We start from the raw sequence: 18728 nt of genomic DNA on the forward strand, positions 1-18728 counted from the left end.
TTGATACAGATAATAGATGGCATTAATATAGTTCATACGCTCTCCTCATGTTACACTCTTGGTTGATTAACTGAAGCCAGAACGAAGACGAATCATCTTTTCGCTGGAACTAAGGTTTCAGAGAAATTTCACCAGCTTAAGAAGGGACTCTTAATTGAATAGTTATCAAACGATAGAGCAATTTGTCCATTTTCATGCATTTGTTTCACTTTAGTAGCGAATGTGTTATTGGTCAAGACGTTCCCACTGGAACAAATGAAATAAGTTTAAAATCAGGATAACATATGATTTAAAAGTATCACATAACTCAAGATGATATTAATTAAATCTTATTAATCATCTTAGCACCATTTTACCTGCTTTCTTACATTTCCAACCTATTTGCTGAACTTTTCTCACGATTAAAGCTTGGAATTGACATTTTTTGAAAATGTTGATTTCCTTTGGCGGCCATCTAAAATTTAGCCTTGTTCTGTGTTTGACCTACCAAATTGAGATGTCCATCATACATTTTTTATATATAGAGACATAAAGGAATATAAAAAACACTGAAACTTTTGGTCCCTCTGAGTGGTACCAATGTGTCAATTTTCAGCTCCTGGCTCCTGGCCTGTAACTCTCCTGTAGCTTGTATCTGGGCGATGATGATTTTATATGTTTCTTGTTTACAGCTACAGTCATCAATATTTCAGCTATATGGCTGCGGTCTGTTAATTGATAAAACTGGACGCAAATTCCATTTCTATAAGTCATTTGCCAAGGGAAAACTCATAAATGTTGTCATCTGTGTTTCAATCCGAAGCAGGCAGAAGCCCAGGAAGGAGCTAGAGGAGATACTTGCCAAGTGAGGTCACCTTTCCTTTCACAATCTGCCTCCAGTTGCGAAACCTCACCGGATTGAGATATTCGCTCCGTACCTCCTACCGTCATATACAACTCATGGTTGAACACACATCTAAAAGGATTTTTCGAGTCTGATTACTGTTCGCGAGATGAACGGCTGAATTGATCTATTCAGTTAATATAAAATGTCAACGCCAAAGATTTATCAGTCTCAATTTTCCGCCGAAAAAGATTCCACTGGGCGCAAAAGGCAAAATAGTCCTGAAAACTATATGAAAACCCGTGATGACACCAGATTTTCACGAGGAGGGAAACTGTGTCCTTCCCTTAGGCTGACGCTCGCCACTTACAATCTGCATGCGAAAGTAAGTGTTTTCATCTATAAGTATACCTGATGGATATGATTACTTACTTCTTAACTGGGGAGTTTTTGATTGATCAAGTCCAGTGTGGATCTAGAGCTGTCGAGCCGCGAATATCAGTGCAAGCAAAACTGTGCATGTCGACACTTCAGGCCTTACTTTAAAAATGTATTATGGGAGACATGTGGAGGGTGTTTTCCCACTTGAAAAGTGAGCAAATGGATATCCGATGCAATTCCATATTCTCACTTGTGGCTTAATTGTGTTGCCGTGTTTCATTCAGATGAACAATTGACTTGGCTTCGCATGTGTTTGTGACAGTGTATATCGGAGGGGCAGAAAATATACGTACCTTTTGGTATCATCTGGTGTCATAACTGTTATTTATTAGCCTTTTATTAACACCTGATCATACAATTTACTCTCATTTCAATGGAAAATTATATTTATGATTATTTTAATAGAAATAGTTTTGTCGCGTTAATCGACGTTTGGTTTGGATTTTCGTTTTTCAAAAGATAAGACACAAAATATTAGTTCCAATAATGTATTGTGCTTATATTTGATCTAACGTATTAATGAACCTGAAATAACAAAGTATTTACAGACAGACGGAATATACAGATAGAAGGGAGCACGAATCGACACGAATCCTCTTGTCACCATCGTGTGTCACAAATACATAGAAATACCCAAATATACGCAAACACTTCACTCTGATTTTTCCAGTGTGTAAGTGAATTGAACGTATCGTTTTGAAAACCTAACCTTTGTCATCCAAAGAAGCGGAATCATAATTATGTGTTGAACCCTTGCGGCATGTAGCAGAGCTTTACTAATTACCCATCGAGGAAGTTGACTGAAATACTATATCCCATTCAAACAATTTGGCTTAGTACGGGGCGGACGTCGCGTTTACAGACAGCTTTTAAAAATATATACATGCAAGCTGGGACTCACAATGATCTTTGAGAACACTATAAACATTGGCATTACACTATGGCTTCTTGAACATTCCACATATCTCTATGTGACCATTGAGTGAATCTCTTCACATTACATACCAACTGCAGCCTTCAGGCAAAATTAATCATCAGCTGATGGACTTTTTGCTGGAAAGCAGGAATCGTGTTACGAATAACCGGCTTATTTCAACCTGTGATCTGCAGCCCAATTCGTCAACACAGCAGCCATACTTTTTGTCGCCGTGTTAGAAAACACGTTTTTGGCCACATCAGACTTCAAACTGATGTTCCTAGGTTTTCATCCGCGGCGAGGGAAATCGGCTTTTCGTCTTAACAGACGATGTAAAGTCACTGCCAAGAAGATAGCAAGGAAGTGAACAGAACGTTGGTCATTCATATCAACGTCCGTTGAATTACATCGTGCTTCTGGGATTACACTGAAACTAGGTTTCTGTTTGTTGCTTCAATGGCCAGTAATAACTCCAGCTGTGACGAGCTGAGTGAGTCCTCTCTCTATGAATAGAATGATTAAAGTGCTACCTCCGAAGACACACATTCTGTAGGTTACTAAAACTAGCTTAATCCTTCCCAGCTGGTTCCATGGGTACATCTAAGGCAATGGTTATATAATTTGAGACAAAGTTACTGATCCACCAATTTGATTACTGGTGGACAAAGATACTACAAATCCGGCAAAGGTTCGGGATGTGTAGTCCCCTCGAATCTTTGGTAATTTGTTTCAATGGAATATTTAGGATCTGCCTTAACAGGTCCCAAAACGTGTTGTGGGTAATGGGGAGACATGACACGTTTTCCAGTTTAGATGATCCCCGAATACACAATACAATTCTGTGAAATGTATATGTGAGCTCCAGTGAGTTGTACAGATGTGGGGAAAAGAATTAGATTATGGTTTCTTTCACTGAATGGCTACGCCACCACAGCTTACACGTACATAGTTGTATGTTAGTTTGACTGTTGTTTAAAGCTGCACTCAGCAATATTCCAGCTATATGGTGGCGAGCCTGGACGAGACAATCCCATGATCAACGGCATGGGCATCGATCTACATATAAAACTGTGTTTTATCACCTGAATCGGTATTCAGGACAACAAATAACTATAACCCGTTGACGTGTTTTGGTATGACATGGCCAGGAATTGAACCACAGACTTTCCAACGCGCTAGCCTCTACACCATCGTTAAGGGACGGTATCCCAACAAAAGTGAACCGATCAAAACAAGATGGTGTGCCAGATAGTGCAAGATACACACCGCACCAATTTGTGCCTACATTCTAACGACTGAAGTAAAGCCCGAAAGTAATGAATACAGTGCCTAATCGCCATTAACGACTTCTATATTTACACTACACACAGACACTCACGTTCAGTACAGTAACTGTCAACTCTGTCACTTCAGAAGTTATTATACATGATGCCATCAAAATGCTATTAAAACATATGTCGTTAGATTCCTCCAACAGTTAAGAATCCGACATTGCGTGTAAGTGAAACCAATGTCAGTTGTACGATGTATGAGAATCTTCGTCGACATTTTTTTCTAAATACATACTTTGTCTATATGTTTATCGTGTTCTTATGGTATAACATTACATTTACTAACGTCTATTTGAAATTAAACCATTAAGGAAATTGTTAAAATTTGAAAAGAATTAATCTCATGTTTCCTGTGGCTGCTTCGACAAAAAAGAGTTGTTGAAAACATTAATGTGTGCAACCTAAGCGTTCAGCGTCCGATGGCACTCCTTTGAGCAAACATAATGTTTTGTGGACATTGTAATGTCAAATAGAAAAGCTATTAAGGAAACAATGCTTATTTATATTGTTCAAATTTTAAATATTTCAGTTACACTTCTTTTGGTACTAGCCAGCCACAACTCTTAAATACAAATAAGGCGGATACCTGATTTTGATCTGAAATGTGAGATTAAATCAAATAAAGTTTTGAACTAATATTAAGAGATCGTAATGAGATGGAGGCACTGTGTTCTCTGGTTTGATTTACCAATTTCAATGATTATTAAAGGAACTGTATTGTGTATAATGTTCTCCTTCAAATCATTAAACAAGGGAAAGTGGATTGATTGAGTCACATATCAGTTTCCTAATGGTATCACCCTCAAGAAAATTGTGTAACATGAGTATCTTGGAGACCAAAATGTATACGTCCTCTTTGGTAAAGGATGTTCCAATCTTTTGATGCCACCCTCCTAAAGAGCTTAATCATATTATCAAGGCCGCTGTCAATCTCTAATTTTCATGCCTGTAAGTGCTTTGACGTACTGATATATTTGTATGTATATTATTTATATGACAAAACCATTTTTGTTATCAGTTATGTGATATATGATGAAGGATATTTATCTCCAAGCTAACATCCATACAACTACCTGCCCATTTTGACTTATATCAAAAGTTCCTCTTTTGTTTTCAGGTGAATATTTGACTTGCCTGTGCATGTGTTTATGGCGATCTAACCGGTGGGGCAGCATACGCTTACCTGTTTGTGTATGTAGGTATTGGATGATGACCAGTACAGTGCACCATTACATGCATTAAGTTTAGATTATGGTTTTAGCTTGATGTTTGAAGGACGTTTATTTTTAAGAAATACTATAGTCCCCTGTTTGAGAATGTTTGAGTGATAGTGCGTCTGATTTTATCTGGAAATATCTTATTTCCTTCATGCTCAAGGTTTTCACAATTTGGTATTAACATACCTATCACATTTAACATGTAAATTAGATTCGGTGTGAAGATGATGACATTTCAAATGATGCTCAAGAGATGTTACCGTGAAGATCCGGGTTAGAATTGGTCTTCAGTAACCCATGCTTGTCGTAACAGGCGACTTGGCTGACACATGTCATCGTGTCCCAAGTGCATGGATCGACGCTCAAACTGTTGATCACTGGATTGTCTGGTCCAGATTCGATTGTTTATAGACTGCCGCCATATAGCTGGAATATTGCTGAGTGAGGCGTTAAACAACAACCAAACCAACCAATAAAGAATGATATTTGTATGCATGTCACCTTATACAAATGTAGATGTTTACATACGAGCTTGGCATGCACTTATATGACAGGAATGATTGACACGCCACTCACTCATTTACTCTCACGCTCACTCAATTACGCAACCACCCACTCACTCATCCAACTAACCAATCAATGGAGTAGAAAGGCCTTAGGGCCACGTACACAGATGTTACAGTTTTACATAACAAAATTATGAGTGCAGTTGCAACAACAGTACACTGCAATTATAGGAAAGAGTTTAAAGAAAGTTAAAGGCATCTTTAATGCAACGAAAATTAGTAAATAGTAGATCTACTTATGTTCAAAGGTATGTTTCTAAAATAGTGTTTACGAATATTAAAGCACACTGGACATTTATCAAGTATTATTCATCTTAAGCATACCCGTGAAGGCCCGGGTTAGAATGAACCTTCAGAAACCCATGCTTGTCTACCCGTGAAGGTCCGGGTTAGAATGAACCTTCAGAAACCCATGCTTGTCGTAAGAGGCAACTAACGGGATTGGGTGGTCAGGCTCGCTGGCTTGGTTGACACAATCGGTTCCCAATTGCGCAGATCGATGCTCATGCTGTTGATCACTGTATTGTCTGGTCCAGACTCGAATATTTACAGACCGCCGCCATCATAGCTGGAATATTGCTGAGTGCGGCGTAAAACTAAACTCACTCACTCACTCATCTTCAGCATAATTTGACTTACATATGGTAGAAACGAACTTCACCAACGCAAGAAGTACATGGTATCGAATTCTGAAAGTAACTTAAGGCGGTGATCAACTCTATAATATGATGGACCATTCTGGGTTATAACCATAGAACTGTGAGTCTGATCTTTATGTTGATTATACAAATAAAACTTGGAGGACAAATCTCTCAAAAATCAATAGATATTTGTCTGGTGAAAATGGCCTTAAGTAGTTACTGTGGCTTCCTGAAAATGGGATAAGAGAATTAGGGGAAGTTTCATTAAGACATACTCTGTCCGTCATGACATGGCTCGACGTGAGTGAGTAAGTGAGTGACCTCACGTATACCCCTCAACTAGGGCCTCAATATGAGGTTTACCCACCACCAGATGTTTAAAAAAATAATGATTAACATTTCCTCTTTAGCGTTCGATGTAATGAAACAAAATAATGGACTCTATAGTCGATCAGTTGTAACACCCCTACACTTTACCGACGAGAGCAATTCCTATAACTCGCGACGCAGATTGCAGAACCTCGCACATTCATGTCCTTTGACAAATAAACTGTAAACATATATGTCCAAATGATTGCATGAATCATGTATGTTTATGATCCTCTTGGGCATTTATTTGACCAAATGATGGAAGTATCTGTGAATGTATCAACGTATCGTGGCGGTTCTTGCGTGTCTGACACATTTGTATTTACATCAACGCTTAACAACCAAAGAACAATTCTTAACGTCATTTGCTTCGGTTCCACACCAACATTTAATACATTTAATTGCTGCAAATACAAATTCGTGTAATGAATTTCGCATTTTATGAGAGAAAACCCTCTTTTTTAAACGACCAAGGGGATTCACTATAAATATAAATTGACATACACGTCTGTTTTGGTCCCGATAATTCAGTTGAATACACTGAATTGATCCATTATGCACATAAAGGTTCCCCAGTGCTAGTATTTACGACGTATAAACATTTTCCACCTTATTTTGCCCCAGTGTACGGCAATGAGAGCTTCCTTACACGATCAGTGATTATTGATAGCTGGCCCTCCTACTGCAAATGGTGTGGCATTAATGCGCTTTAACATGTCAAGTAATTGATCCGTGGGGTTTAGCAAGGAAGAAAAGATGGGATTGATTTTTGCAACCACTGTTGCGCATGTACGTCCGTCTGATGAAATGGGCGAACAAATCACCTGTTTTTATTAAAAATATAGATCATCCGACACGTTTTCATGACGAAGATATATATTCATAATATCATTATGTTTGAAATTCAGCAAAGTAGATGAATGTCGCTTTACGGCGCAGTTAACAATTGCCAGCTAGGCTGGTTTGTTGTTTAACGCCATACTCAGCAGTATTCCAGTTATACGGCGGCGGTCTGTAAATAATCGAGTCTGGACCAGACAATCCAGTGATCCATGTCATGAGCATCGACGTACAAAACTGGGATACTGTATCAACCAACTCAGCTAGCCTGACCACCCGATCCCGTTCTTACGACAAGCATGGATAACTGAAGAGACCAATCCTAACCCGGATCTTAACGAGAAGTCAGCTCGGTCAAAAGTGGATGTATATAATGGAATCTGGACCAGTCAAACCATTTATATAACACAAGGTATACTCCACGCCCCACAGGTATGATAAAACACAGTGATCAGCCAGGTCAATCAGTTATCATCATTTTAGTCGATTTTAGTCCATGGTTCGATCCACGTTAAAGATCATGGCACTTGCCCTGCCTGACACCCTCATTATGGGGGCGTCAGTGAGTGAGTTTAGTTTAGCAATATTCCAGCAATACCACGGCGGGGGACACCAGAAATGGGCTTTACACATTGTACCCATGTGGGAAATCGAACCCGGGTCTTCGGCGTGACAAGCGAAAGCTTAAGCCACTAGGCTATCCCACAGCCCCTTTATTAAGGGCATAAGACAAGGACTGATGGGCGAGGCGTCAGCATAATGTGACGGAGTGGGACATTGTGTCTAATCTATATCAGTGTAATCTGCTGTGAAATACAATATAGTACAAGCCTCCATACAGATACAGGTATACCCCACATACGCTGTATAAGTGAAATATACTGACGTTCATAAGAAAGTACACACCTGGTGTTTTGGGACTATTTCCATTAAAACCATAAATATTTCGCTAGCAATGTTGTAATTGGGTACAATATCTTGTGTTTTGGAAACACTTGCACAATGTTTGTGACAAGGTAGAATCAAAACACTTTTTAAAATATTAATGCTGTTTTAAAGAAAACATTTTACCAAAGAATCAGGTGACTGTGTACTTTCTTCTGAACGTCAGTTTAGTCTTAAACATGACGTTAAACCCACTTGACCTCACCTCACCCCATTTCTGTAAATTGTACTTCCTGGTTGTGTTCGTCAGTAGGTGTTAATATATCTCATTTGTCGGCCAGATGGATTAATTTGTTAAAATAGCAATACGACAGCAGAGTGATACTCTTCAGCGAACTCGACGCGTCCAGCTTTCCAGCAACGCTATCCAAATTAAAGCGACAACCCTTTTCATAAGCATAAGATATCTCAGCTGAAAGCAGAGAGCAGTGTATTATTCCTACTGGATCAGGAGAATGCGGTTACTAATCAATATAAAATAGCGATGACACCAGGTATCCTGCCTCACTGGTGCCAACCGCCATAAACACACGCAAAGGCACCTCAATTGTTCAGATCCCCATGACTAACATAAGTGATATTGATGGTTCAAAGCGCATCAAATATGCACCCACATACGCTGAAGTTCTACCATCATTGGTACCATTGTTCGTAAATTAATGCTGTCTGTGTCTTTAATTATTAATATAATAATATGATATCAATATATATTTGATTGATCTTTGTAGATGCGGCTGGGCGAAATGAAATGCGTTGTTATATGTGGAAGTCTTACAATATTATCTGTATGTAAATAACGAAACATATTTTAGGACACGATTTCCTCAAACCTGTACCCTCTGTTTTGGATAGCAACATGTTTTCCTCTAATTTCTAAATTATGTTTATTTGATATTGTTCACCAGCATGAACACTTTGATATTTTCAAAACTATATTATATCAACATCTTTAAATTTTTTCAAAAACAAAAAATGTGACAAAATGTACATGGGACAGAGTTACACCAGAACTAAAAAGAACGCAATAGTGTGTCCTTCTTTTTACGAACATTTGTGTTTCTTGGGTGATAGTATATCTTGGTAAATGCAACAGTCTGCAACCTTGGTTTGAATAAACTCGATTCATTGATCTGGGAGTGTCTATTAATCGGAAAAAAATCGATACTGACACCAGTCAAATCATGCACATTCTTTTCGAACGCAACTTGGGCTACGTGCACCGCGTGAACAAACGTTCACATCAACATTTTCAAGTAACATGTTTTGATATTGACAACGTTACAAAGATACCACTAACACACGAACACGAGTTGTGTGGGTTATTGATGAGATCACGCTGATGCATTGCACTGAGACCCCCCTTCCCTCTCCCATCCAACTCCCCCTTGTCGCGAAACCAGGTAATCATGTATTTATATAGTACCCAAATTAATGTGAATGATCCATGACTCAGATATTTGTCCACTGGCTTAGACTTCTCTCCCTATCTGGACATAGCGATCTGAAAGCAGTTAGTGGTCAACCGGTCATTAGAACAAACGGGGGAATAATCTTTGATTATTTGTACAAATTGCATAACCTGCTGCCGGCTTAATATTATACATCATAGCGCGTAATGGCCGTTTTGCATAGTCGCATTATCGGGACATTTTACGTTGACTGGGAAAGATCTCAGAACCTGTCGAATTACCAAAACGTATCCTTTTTACTGTTATGAAGTAAACCAATACAAAGTATAAAACGGCTGATGGAAGAATATATTCACGCTTACGTATTTTGTTACATTCTTTAGTTTGCAAGAATATAAATAAATTATGATATTCTACGCATTTTTATAATGTTATTTGGAAGTATATGTCAATGGATTTTTGGTTGATTGTCTGATCTGTTTACAAGAATCCATTGCATGGCAACTGTACTACGGTGCAGCTTCATGAATAACAACAACATGAACATTATTTTACTTTTCGTACAAATTGTGTGAGTGGCGATAGATACCTGTACTGCAGGAGATGCTTACCATTTCGTTAATAACATCCGGTGTCATCACTGAGTTTCAGAGGTCGACGGACATACGTTTCAGCACTATTTTCCTTTGCACGAAATTAATCTTTTGCCTTGTAATTCGGATTGATTATTTTATTGATTATTATTATTATTATATATATATATGGAAGTCGAGGGCTGATATGTCTGGTGAAAGGGAAACTGTCACATCATAACCTTTTTTATCATATACCACATCAAGGGACGTAACTCTAACATAAACTAGGCTCCATCTATTGAAGTTTCGAGCGTTTGCGTGTATTCATTCCGTACCAGTTTAGTAGCCAGGCAATACGGTTGATATGGATTTTCGGCCGTCCGGGCTGATATGGCTGATATGCAGTTTCGGCCCCTGTGGTCAATATGACATATACCCACAGCCAGTATTATATGTATGTGCAAAATGACCCATATTATTGTTAGGTATATGATAAATATATGTAACACATACGTTTGAAAGTAAATATCTGTTAACCGTCTCCTTAACATGTATGAAATGTTCCATATATTGACAATGTTGTACTGTTGTTAAAAAAACTAATATTTTAATCATACAAAGCATATAAACACGTACACGACCTATATGCGAAGAAGAAATGCGATTGTCCTTTAAATCGCTCCATCATTTACAACGTTAGAAGATACGGGCTGTATGGAATCTATTAAGCGAAGCTAATGATTTGAAAAATGCGATGTAGAAGGGACATGCCTCCTCGTATCGTGACACGCTGAGGCGCAATCGAAGTGGAAATTTCTATACGGTATCTTTATTATGACAGGATTTGTATGGACGAGCCAGGGGCGTATCTTAACTTAAGAGTGGATCAGTCTCCAGCTGCCTCTGCACTTGATAATACTGCAGTTCACTGCATCTTCCTCTACGTTTGTTAAAGGGGCCGGGTGATTCCGTGGGAAATGATCGATATGAAATGCAGACATTTCATTTTAGTGTTGAGATTGCGCTTGTAAAGTAGCTGCATTATGTTGTCAAAATATTGTACTTTGAAGATATTCAATCAGGAGGATATAAGTGTTTAAATATCCAATTAAGGAAAGAGAAATGATTTGTGTCCAAAACACATGATTATGTACGAATATTTATCTCATTTTGTGTCGGTAATATGTACTTTCTATCGAAATTAGACAGTCTGCCATTGTATGGTTTTGATAAAGTGATATTGCTTTCTCAGTCTGTTGTGAATGGTACTTTTGACTTTATGCAATTATTATATATCATTTTTAGTCATTCTCGAACATTTTATATACATAATCCTCGCTCTTGGAATGCCTGGACGATTTCATTTATCACGATGGAGTACGGCAGGGTGAGAAGCGTTTCTCTCTTCTAATTTTCTTATTCCTAAATCTGCTGAACAGTGAATGTAAACGTGTTAAAACTGAAAAAAGAATTGATACATAACTGCATCTTTCAGCTTTTAATACTGCTGGGGGCCCAAGTGGTTAAAGCGTTCGCTCGTCACGCCGAAAACCCCGGTTTGATTCCCCACATGGGCACAATATGTGAAGCCCATTTCTGGTGTCCCCCGCCATGATGTCTCAGAAATATTGCTAAAAGCGGCGTAAAACTAAACTCACTCACCGACTCTGGTTCTTGGGAGACATCTCTGTACCTGAGGTGACCTTTATCGGCAATGATTCTCTGTCTGATTCGTGGCCAGACATTATCTGTTAGTATATCAGTTGCTTAAAGCGGCGTAAAACAAACTCACTCACTCTTAATACCGCTGTATGCTCATGACAATGTCCCAATGAGTAATATCCCTAAAGACCGACAAACATCTTTAAAATATTTTTATTTGACTACTGTAACCTTTAACATAATTGTTATCTTTGGTAGAGGATCTGCAATAAAATAATGTTTCATTATTAGTTCCGATCCCATCTAAATTGTAAACTCATTTAAGTACCTTTGCTTAAAACTACACAGGAATAAACGATTTATACAAGCAATGAAATCCCTGTATGAAAATGCAAGTAAAGCCATGTTGCCTGTACTCATGAAGTCTTGTAATGTGTCTTTACCATTAGATTACCTTTTATCACTATTTGATGCAACTGTAGTCCCACCACTAAGATTATATCTAGATCTCGGGACATTAGAAGTTAACTATTATAGAAAGGTATAAAGTTCCTTAGATTAGCTAGTGAACTGAAAAACACAACCCTAAACTGTATGCTTTAGGGCGTATTTGATAGGGAACGTCTATTTATTAAAGTGTTTAAGCGCGTTATTTCCTTTTTTCATGGGCTTGATTCTACAGACGCGTATCACAAACCGTCACTCATACTTACAAATGCATGTATACTATCCATACAAAAACTGAGACGTTCCCATAGTTAAAAGGTATAAAGAATATAAGGAAGAGAGTTTTAAGGATGTCAACTTGTTTTATGTTAGGAACACAACTTTTCGGAGTATATCCTTATTCCTTCATCAGGTGAATGAATGCTATGATGAAGGATTAATGATATACTCTGAAACGTTGTGTTCCTCATAATAAAGAAGTTGACATCCATAAAACTCTCTTCTTTATGAGTATCACTTTTAAATGCCATTGAAAGACCTATAAAGAATATGTCATACAACTGAGGCCTTTCAATGGCTGACCTGAATATCATTCATCCACAATGGCTGACCTGAATATCATTCATCCAGAGCTGCAAATCAACTGCTGAGTCGTGCTCCAAAGTTCTCACGTCAAGTACCTTAAGAATCAAGGTATCGTTTGAAAAATATTTATTACTATCTAAATCAATATACATATATGATCCTATGCTAAAATTCAGAACAATTAACGACAGATTACCCGTTGAAGCCGGCCGTTGGCCGAACATCCCCAGAGAAGACCGCCAATGTCCACTCAGTGATTCAGTTGCTTTGGACGATGGATTTCATTATTTTAGATGTGATGCTTTTCTCCAAAAGCGACAAGAACACTAAAATAAAGAATATCTCAAGTTCCCAAATCTGTCCCTATTGTAGAAACGTATGACAAATAACAGTGTATGAGATCTCTCTAAATCACTTAATCATGTGTATAATACAATAAGTAAAATGTATTGGTAAATTCTCATAACTCATGTGAAATGTTGCTGTTTAGTACATATTCAAAATTGTATGTAACTGTATCTCATGTACCACCACGGGTGGTTTCTCTGAGAAATAAATGAGCTGAGTTGAAAAAACCGCTTTGTTTTGATATCTCATAGACAATCTGGGTATTTCTGATGCAGTATGGACCCAGTCCTAGTCTTTCTAACGTCTCATGGACACATTTTGGGCTCATCTAATGACTTATGAACACAATCATGGACCAGTGAATGTCTCATGGACACCTCCTCAGCACCTCTACTGTCTTGTGGACATCCTCCTGAATTTTGTATGTCTCATTGACACAATCTGGCCTCATCTGACGTCTTATAGACACAATCCTGGATCCTTAATGGCTCATGCACAAAATCATGTCTCTTCTCATGTCTCAGGGCACAATCACGTTTCTATAAATACATGCTCTACAATAACACTAGTAACGTATTCAGGAGCGCTTTGCTAGTACCAGCTGGCTTTGGGCAAAGATTATACTGAACCGTCCTCGCATTAGACAACTCCCAATGGGTACTTCATGAGAGACAGGGTTGTGTGTTTACAGGCTGAAATGTCGGAGAGGCGTTTGTGCTGTCCGTTATTCCATGTTTTGGCAATACAAAAGAGTTTAATTCCACAATGCAGCATCACGACTAAATCCCAGACTGTGTGTTGGGCAACAATAGATTCCTGGCGAATATTTGTTGTAAATGAGTTATCATACGACACCACTACTTAGTTCACATTCCCCCAGATGGACTGTCTCCCGACTGTCAGCCACTCTGTAGAGTAAGAAATGTTTGTCATCACTTATTATGGCTTATAAGACCTGGAACGTTGGGACGATAGCAATCAAACACGTTTATATATTATCACAACGATAGTCACAAAAACAATAAAATAAACTACATAAAAATCACTATACTAGCACGCAGGTACTCTCAGGAAATACGTTATGCATATAAGAAATGGTAAAAAAGGGGAAAACGCTTTTTTAGATGTTGAATCGTTGTCTTGATAATAGTCAATATAACATGTTTGAAGAAATAATCTTCAGAATGATGACCGACGGACGTGTATTCTTTTTGTGATGTTAACATTTGTCAACGTAACCAATTCTGGCATCCAATGGGATCGCGGGTTGCAATACTGACTGACTGACTGAGTTTGGTTTTACGCCGCATTTAGCAATATTCCAGCAACATCACTGGGTTGCAATAAGTCAAATGACAGACGGGGACACCAGAAATGGGCGTTATATTCACACATTGTACCCAAGGTGGGGATTCGAACCCGTGTTAATTGATCATCTGGTCTTCGGCATGGCGAGCCAACGCTTTAACCAGTTGTGTGGGTGACAGGGCTACCCCACCGCCGGGCATCCTCGGACACATTTGGCCGCCTTTGAATCCACCTGGGGGAGTAGCCTAGTGATGAAAAGTTCTCTAAATCACGCTCCTCGGACACAAACCCGAGTAGCCTAGTGATGAAAAGTTCGCTAAATCACGCTCTAAACCCGGGTTCGATTCCCAACATGAGTACAATGTATGAAGCCCAATTCCAATATCCGGTATGATTTTCTTGGAAAATTCCTAAATCGACCGAACTGACTCTCACATTCGCAAGTAACTGTTGACTGCATTTATTGACCAATGCATCCTGAACCTCTCTCAGCTAATTACGGTTACAAACCTGGATCCTAAAGCATGTTCAGTAGGACTGAAGCTTGTGAAAGAGGACTGCTAATCCCTCTGTCGATATTATCTCTTCGAAAAGCATTTATTTGGTATGACTGCACAGTGAGATCCAGCGTTGTTGTCCACGGGGACTAACATCATCGACACATCGTAGAACAATTACAGTAAGAGAGATTACACCTTGGCGCCAGTACCAGTTAAAACCCCGTCCCCAGTGGCTGATGGGTATGTGAAACCATAAACAATCTTCAGACCAAAACTGGTATGGTTACTAACCCTTCCTACAATACCTTTCTGGATATGGCTTTTCGCACTCAAATCAAGAATGTCACAAAAAGTATATTAACGCGCCCGTGAAACGATGAGACCTGACACCTGCTGATTGCCGTCGTTACAAAGTATGTTGTAGCTTCTGTTGGCACATTTGTGTACTGTATCAGAGATGGCCTGTGATGACTCATTTTGTTTTGCAACAGTTGTTTAGATATTTTATACTATATGGGATAGGATCATCTTTCCTTTTGGCAAGTCGCCGTGTTGTAAGCCCCATACGATATGACGCCATTTTGTATGTGACATTCGTGTTCTACGAAACAGAAAACAATTTCAGAATTCAGGACAATATTCGATTATTCTGTGACACAATTTTGTGTCGAGTCCTTGTGTTCTTTGTAACATATATTAATACGATAATGATAATTACAATGCTTTAATAGTTGAACAAAATTGTCAAGTGCATTAAATTCTGTAAAAAAGGAATACAATTTATTTCTCGAACAGATCACTATTTACAGTTATGTACCCAACGTTAAATGTTTCAATACAATCAATACGATAATAATAATTACTTTAATAGTTGTACAAAAGTTTCAAGTGTATTAAGTGCTCTTCAAAAGCAGTCAAACTGATTTCTCTAACAGATCTGAAATTATTTACAGTCATGTACGCAGCGTTAATGTTTTAAATAAAATGTCTTGGCCAAGGTTCTACTACAATGTCCTTCACTTCGTTTCACTGAACGGTTTTTTGGAATTTAACAGTATTAATGTCAAACTTCGACAATCGACCGGTCCAGACTCGAATATTTACAGACCGCCACCATCTACCTGGAGCATTTGCTGAGGTTATCTCCCAATTGACAGACACCCATTTGATAGACACCCAATTGACAGACACTGAACTAGAAGGTTAATTAGGGTATCACCTACGGGTATAATGGAACAGTCCACTGTCTAGTGAGTAGAGCAGGGTGGGCCTGAAACAAGTTCGTTACTTAGAACTTTGTTGTGATTAAATGATAAATGATTTCTCTTCTCAAAATTGATTTTACTATCAATTGCTATCGAATGTAAAAACAGGTTTGTCACTGAGGGGTTTAACATATGTTATAATGGGATTACACTTTCTTAGTTAAGTACAGATTCTTTTGCTGGGTTGAGTCCCATCCAGGATTCGAACCCACACTCTCAGAGTCAGGCACCTAATCGACAGCACACAAAGTCAGCCACCTAACCCGCTCAGCCACCGGACTTCCACAAAATGGAAGTCGGACAACTGATAGTCTAGACTGTCCGGATTGGACTCAACCCAACAAAAGTACAAGAATCTGTACTTTACTGAGACATGATGCGTAATCCTAAATGTAACATATGTTACATTTGTCCACTTTCTAAATGGCATTGTGTAACCGAGAGGTTTGATTGTGTTTATTGATAGAAAAGCCCCCTCCCAATAGATAATTATGTACATATTTCAAAACATTCTGATTTGCAGTAAATGAGACACCTGAATTTGCCATGCAAGATTAATACCAATCAGTGTTTCTAAAGATTGTAACAGTTTATGTCTTTGAGTAGTATACAATGGACATTCAAGGAAGTAATGAAAAACGTTCTCACATCCATGGCCACATTGACATGATGCGTCATATTTTAAATATTTATTTTAAGTAAATCTTAATTAAGTGCACTCGTCATATATCTTAATATTGTGTGCAAAACATATAACTTCTTTATTCCATATGAATAATATTTAGGTTCACATTTGTATTTATTTGATCTATATGATACAACAGTGTCGCAATTTCTAATAGCTAAGCTAATGTTTACAATATGATGATGCCGACTCCCGTTAGACTAGAAGGTTAACCGAAATGTTTATGAAAATAAACTGTTTTTATATTGCACCAAGAAAAATTCAAAATAAATAATATAGCTTCAGTTTGTTCCTGTTATTATTTGGACTATTCCACTGATGTGTAGGTAACAGGTAGTAGATAATCTGTTCATTGAACCGTAAATGTTGTTGTTTTAAGGTGTCTGCGAACTGGCTGTCTGCGTCATGGGAGGACACCTTTGCTGAGTGTGGCCGTAAACAGCAAACCAGCGAACCAACAAACCGCCGTCGGGCCAGTTCAGGGAAACGTCGCTCATCCCATATATAGTGTCCTGGCTGAGCTTAATTATTACTCAACCCAATTAAATATCAAATGAATTAACTAAGGTCGAAGGGCAAACTGATGTCAAGGTCGAGCCTTGCCATCAGTGGATCGTTCCGTGGTAATTGCAACATCCTCACAGCCACTGCGGGTAATCTTGTAGTAATTCCATCACGTATTTTAATAAAGACAATTTTCCAGAACACCAGCTGTAAAATGTCCTTAGAGTAATCCGCGCTAGTTGTTGACTGTGTCACGTGTAGTGGCCATGTAGCCTTGGAAGGGATGTGTCACTACGAAAACCCTCTGGAAGATGTTAGATGTTAGAGGCTTAGGAAACGCCTCTGTACGGAGTCGTCAAGGACGCCTTATGAAACCTTAGTTATTCCATAATGATTGGAGACACCTACGAAATCTACCGAGTATCAAATGGAATTTTCAATCGCTGGAACATTAATGTTCCTATAATTCCGTGATGATTCTTTTTGTCTACGCATGGCCTTCAATTTACCTTGTATTTCGATGGCGTCAAAGTAAATCAGATATATTCTCATTATAAATGTGATCGTAGATGGGATAAAGAATCTCGAAGGAAATACTATTGCATTGTTCAAAAACAGTAATTTGTGTCAATGCTTTTACGTATACTTTTCATGTAGATGTTTGTATTTCCCCAGATGTGCGCGAATATGCCTTGTGGCCTTTTCGGGTATAAAAATAATATCCATTTGAACGAAATGAAATAATTCATTCCTAACCTTCCTTCGTACAAAGTGATCAGAATCCCATTAAAATTCCATTACCACTTACAGAAGGACAGGGGATGCAATTTCCATTAATAGAGATAATACCAAGCTGACCTAGGAGCATTCATTCACCGACCAACAACATCAGTAACACACCATCATTTTTATTCATTTGAATAATTAATTTGCGTTATTTTATTGTTGGAGTATTTTTTAAATAGCTGAAAGGCAAAAGAAACTTCGAAATCAATATTATTAATATTGGCAGTAGGGATTTAAACCCAAATAGTCACAAACACATATCCAAATCGCAAAATTTATGAACCGGATTTCTTTACCGGGCTTATGCACGTGTTTTTGAGAAATGCTAAAACGTAGAAATCACGTGATCTCACTTCCGGTGGAGATGCACATCCAACAGGGGTATGAAAACTGCGCAGTAGTGAGGTACGACATCCACACTGTGAACAAAAAAAGAAAACCAAAATGTCAAGACTTACACCTGAACAACGAGAGGGAGCTACTGGAACGATACCGATGGGGGCAACGCATACCCACGATATCAGAACCTTTGGCCGTTCCCCTGTTGTCGTTGGAAACTTGTTGA

The sequence above is a fragment of the Haliotis rubra genome, unplaced genomic scaffold (assembly GCF_003918875.1).
Source record: "Haliotis rubra isolate DU_JTF1 unplaced genomic scaffold, ASM391887v1 Scf17, whole genome shotgun sequence".
Lineage (NCBI taxonomy): Eukaryota > Metazoa > Mollusca > Gastropoda > Lepetellida > Haliotidae > Haliotis > Haliotis rubra.